We start from the raw sequence: 6,000 nt of genomic DNA on the forward strand, positions 1-6,000 counted from the left end.
AAAAACATTGAACTTTTATACGTTGATTTTTAGCCGGGCTTATTGCTCAAAGAGCAATTGCCGGCTTATGCCATCCTGTTCAAGGCAGGAGGTTGACCCTATAGTCGCCATTTTAAAGTTACGTGCAAAAATAATAGTTCTTACTCTCAACAACTTTTGAGATAATACAAACGCTAAATAAAGCAACAAAAATAGAATGAAGTTTACTCAATATAAATAAACATTAGTAGTAATGACTTTGAAAACTTCAGTCCTAAGTCAAAGAACATAGTTCATTAGCGTAAGAATTGATTTGATAAATCAGAATTGATTTGATAACCAGTGTTATCGTAGTTCTCTACACATACATGTACGAGGTAAAGCAGGAGAGGGAACCAGACTGGCCTGTTTGTTTACATTCAGCTGCGGTACCAGATTAATTCTGATTCTGACAAAATTGGTATTAGGATTGAAAAACTCACTGTCAGTGTCTTATCATTTATATTGATATTTTTAAAATAATTTTTTCATCAAAATATAAAGGTGATTCTTGTAAGAAATTCATTCTTCTCTGTAAATGAGCCCGGCTCTCTGTACTTCTAAGTACTTTAATTTTTTTTACACAAGTGCAAATTATAACCCAACTTTATTATGGGGAAAAGAAAGGTCATTGGTATAAAATTGACAAAATAAATCATGACGGATCTTATATTTTCTAATGGAGAAAAACTGGATGTCTAAGACTTATTTCAATTATTATTATTATTATTTTTTTTTTTGAATAGATACATATTTATGTCTTTTTTTACACTATGGTCTTCTCTGTTCAGCTGATTTAGTTAGCAATTAACAACTAAACTTATCAATTCGTATAAAAACAGTTGATACTTAAATTCTATACAGCAGATAAAAACAAAGCAAGGATCTTGGGCAACAAACTGATCGGCATGACGTCATTTTGGTAAAACAAATGTATTTTATGTGCTGTTAATAGCAAATCAAGTATTTCTTATTGTGAACATGTAATTTCTTATTTAGGAAAAAAAGCTTGACAGATTTAAGGCAGTTCCTGAAATTTTTATCAATGAAAAAAAAAATTAGTGCGATTGTTCAATAGTAATCAGGATAAATTAACATATTTTACCGTGTTTTTGTACTGGTTGAGCATATCTAAATTCGAATCGACCCCGAAGTGCCTAATTATTTCGCTTTTTTGAGAGGAGTGCACTTAATTGATCTTAACCATTTTTTGAATACAAATAAGGGATTACTTCCCTGTCATGAAAAGTTCTGCTATTTCCTTAAATTGAGAGTTTGGATTAAGGTCAAACTTATCTCGATATCAGCTGAATTACTTTGAATTATTTTTTCATAATAAAATGCAAATTTTATTTAAAGCAACACTTTTTTTAAGTACAAAACAGCAGAGACAATTGATAATATATTGTATTAATTTAACCAGGGTTTGTCCTTACTATATTGAAAATTTTCCCTGACGTTTTTCCAATAAACAATACACACACGTGACTCTCCGTCGATGGGACCTATTTTACTGAAGTACAGAGAGGGTTATGATTTGTTATTTCAATACGTATTCATATAAGTTATGTGATAATAACAAAACTTCATAAAAATTACTTCAGTTTTGAAATGTGCTCTTTTTGTAGGCCTACATTCCTTTGATTTCTACGTAGTGTTTTGAATACCCCGGGTATATATTTCTTTTTCAGAATTTGTCATTAAAGTATTTCTTCTTAAAAAAGCGTCCTCACAAAAAATTAAGGTACCTAACATTGGATTTGTGGAAGGTTTCTGGGATGGTGTTTGTATATTATCCTTTAGGAAATATTTAGAATTACTTATATCACAATTCTTTTAAAAGATATTTGAAAAGAATGTTGAGAAAGCAAGATACAATTGTTATAAATGTTTGGTTAAATTAAAAGGTACAGAAAAGCAGATATTTGAGGATCGTGTCATCTGACCTGAATAAACAAAGTTTGCTGCAAATTTAGAAACAGGAAATTTAATGTCAGTTCGAAACTTATTTCCTCCCCATAAACTCTTTATATAGAGTTTATTTGTAATCAGTTTTCGTATGGCCAACATTGATATTCATGTCTATGTACAATATCCGGCTTTCTTTTCAATTAGCAATTTATTTTCAGTGTTCTTTTCCTCTGTGTAATTTAAACAGAATCATGTCTAGAGTAAATTTCAAATAACAATTCAAAACGGAACTGAGCATAAAAAATGGAAAATAAGTATTCCTCATTTCCTCTGTTCATAGAATTGCTAATTTTGAACACACTAAAATGAAGTTTGCTTTTCATTGCAAACTTGTACATATATTGTTATTACTCCCTGTATATTTTTGCCTTTTATAGTTGCAAGCAATTTTGGACAGGTTAAATTTCTGTCTAACAAAGAATTCGCCCAGTGATACATTTTCCCGTAGAAACAATGGCAACAAAGAAACATAGGGGGAATTTACATGATTTCAGAATATTATGCATGTTGGTCGAGATTAAATACAAAATACAAAACACGTTTAAAATTTCAATGTTGAAAGAAAAATTAATAAAACTATTTCTTAAAAAGTCATATTGAAAAAGGAAATGTCTTTAAGAACTAGGATTTAATTTGTCTAAGTAAAAGAATATCTGTTAAGATAAAAAAAAAAAAAAGAACAAAAGACATCTAGAAAAACAATTGATGTCATAATTCGGTACACAATTTTTAACGAGTTCTGAAGTTATTGTAAACACATAACCTGAATAATTTTTAGTAAATGAGAAAAAAACCCCGAAAATATCAGTTATAGCTGATACATTGTAAATGAAAGTATTTCTAAAGAGACCTAGTATTTTGATTTTTATACGTTGTGAAAATTCGACAGAGTACTTCAAATCAATAATAAAAAAAATTACCCGAAGGTACATGAAAAGAAGAAGGTATGGTTTTAGCTTTATTGTGTCCTAAAATGTAATAAGATGAAACAGTTTTGAAACTGGCTTAAATATTAGTTAAACAAACGACTCTGATATATCAGGAAAGAATATGGCATGAAGGTTTACCATTCTGCAAATATGACGTCATTAATGTAAGCATTTCTCTATTTTCAACAGAAAAGCCTCAAAATGGCAAATTTCAAGGGTGATTTTCCTTTAGAAAACAGTGTCCACAGCCGTCGTCCACGTTAATTTTTTTATATTTTGTGCAAAATTCAATAACAAATCACATATCTCAAGATCTTTGTGGGCGATGCCTGTGGACAATGTTATCTGAAAGAAAATTCCATTGAAAATTGGTGTCTTCTGCAACTTTTTAAGAAAATACGGGAAAATGCACATGTTTATGACGTCATAATTAGCATTTAAAAACACATGTGAGAAAAATGACTTGTGTGATTTTTCTGCATTGAATTTCAATTATTTAAAAAGCATGAGTTTTTAATTTTTACACCAGTTTCATTCTTTAGAAAATCACAGGGCAAAATTTGTATGGAAACCATACCTTCTTCTTTAACATGTTACAAATAAAGATTTAAAGCATTGCTTTGCTTTTTTAAGACTTGTAAACACCAAATCCCTAATCAAATTAAGATTTCTCAAATACCAGCTAGATGCACACGTTTATTCAAAATAAGGAAGTTACGTGTATTTATACATTTCTTTCGCTCAATCGTTTATAAACTCTCGGTGAATATTTGTGGCATCGAGATTTTGAGTTATATATATATATATCCATGCTAATGTTAATTGTAAATATCACTGAATTTACTACGTTGTATTTAAACGGTATGAACATGCTGATTATTAGTTATGTGATGCATTTGACTTCTTTTTCTGAAGAATCATCTTACTTGGAGACTGCCATTCTGTTCCCTTTTGAACTTAAGTTCAACTTGGTAGAATTGAATGTTTTGCCGGACAAAAGGGCTTAAAAAGAGAAAGAAGTTTCTTTCGAGTCTTTAGATGTAGAGGCCCGTACTTATAAGGAAGGAAAAAAAGTATTTAGACGACAAATTTTGCATAAACAATAGTACGAATTACGATCCTAGGTTTATCATATCTCAAAATCAATAAAACAAAAACTGTAGAAGCACTAAAATCTTCACCGAATTTTTTTTAAACAAATATGAATTAATTTTTATTTTAGTATTATGTCAGCATAATTCATAAAAATACAAAAAAAAGAGAAGATCAACTACAATCTTGCATCTGTCTCGTGCACAGTAATCTACTTCCATGCCAACTTAAATTAAAATCAAATCAAATTTGTGGGAGAGGGAATTTAAAAGCATTTCATTTTTTCTAAATATGACAGCACCTTCTTAAAATCAGATATAAAGAGAAAATTGTGCATTGCGTCTTAATGTTATGTTTTTTCGTGTAATTAAGGAAGATTGAAATCGAACCAACGCAGAACTGTTAAGGCCTACTATGAGAAATCAACGGAAAATAGACTTGCAAAAGAGGGGGATCTTTTTAAATCTGAATTTATTTTAATTGAGCGTTTTATTGTCACAGAAGACAAATATTTATTGAAATAGCATAGTATAACCCACTCTGTACTGTATGAAGTTTGGTCCCATCGATGGACAGTCACGTGATGAATGCATAGTTCATGTACTGAATGTAGGTCATGAACAAATTTCAATATCGCAAGGGCATACCCTAGTTGAAATTTAAAATTCAAGTTATTATTTGTTTCTGCATACTTTGTAGTTTCTGAAAAGTGTTGCTGCTTTGAATAGAATTCGCATTTTAATAGTTAAATTATCAGGTAAATAAGCCAATGTCGAAATATGACTTTTACCAAATATTTTGTGTACTTATAAAATCACGCCCTCGATTTCAAGAAAGCAGCAGCACTTTCCAAAGTAAAAAAAAATATCCTTTATCTATATTCAAAAAAATGGTTTAGATCTATTAAGTGTATGCCCTTGCAAAAATGCGATTTTATGAGGCATCTCGATGTAAAGTATACGTAAACTGTACATAAAAACACGACATAATTAATAAAATAGATTCTCTTGATAGTTAAATATATACATTTGTGATATCTCTACATTATATAAACATACAGAGAGAAAATATCTTCAATTCTGTATGAAGTGTGTCAGAGGTCGGAGGTCAATACGTGACCTAATCACAAGGCGCAATCATCTCTACCGGTACATGAATTATAAAATGACCTATTCTACTTGCTTTTCATGTAAAAAAATGAACAAAATAAGCAAGTAAAATGATAATTATTTGATTTAAAATGTAAACAAGTATTTTAAACAGTTTCTGAGCTATCGATTCTACCTGTGTACATAGAGAAAACTTAGGAACCTAGCGTTTGTTTACATTTTTCTTCACTTTTGTCAGCTGCACAGTCTCTAACGTTCATCCTTATTTTTGGGGTAGACCTTTGGTTAAATTTTCATGATCAACTTTTATTTTATCCTTTAATTTTACTCACGATGAATGTGTAAATCTGTTGGAAAATGTTTTTGCAATCATGCCATGAACAGCTGCCAATATAAACACCTTCGACCTCGACGTTTTCGTAGTTCAATGTAAAGCTGTCGCCAGTGTCTACGTGTTTATCAGTGTTTTACGATAAGTATGCCTTTGGTTACTGAAATCGTAGAATGTTCTTGATCAAACTGCAAATTAACTGGCTCGGAAAAGTGTCTCAATCAATTGGATCCATCCATCCCTTTCCGGCGACCGAAATTCCTCCAACTTTTTATCACCAGACGTGTTTTTCGAGTCTTTTCAGCATCGATTATCATTTTTCACGAATAAAATATTCCCAGACAACAATCTGTTCACTAATACATGTACTGATCACAAGTAGCCTTTCATAAAATATTCCCTTCGAAATAGATTCCTTAGCCTAATGAATTCGAAGCGTAACCGCCGTGCAAGCCGATTTACACCTTGCGTCATTTTTCAAAATCTACGACGGACGGTAAGTGCAATAATTTAAATTCGAAAATATTCAATTGTCTGTCTCAAATGTATA

Source organism: Saccostrea cucullata, unplaced genomic scaffold (assembly GCF_032062105.1).
Source record: "Saccostrea cucullata isolate Sc308-1 unplaced genomic scaffold, CSIRO_AGI_Scuc_v1 ctg767, whole genome shotgun sequence".
Classification (NCBI taxonomy): domain Eukaryota; kingdom Metazoa; phylum Mollusca; class Bivalvia; order Ostreida; family Ostreidae; genus Saccostrea; species Saccostrea cuccullata.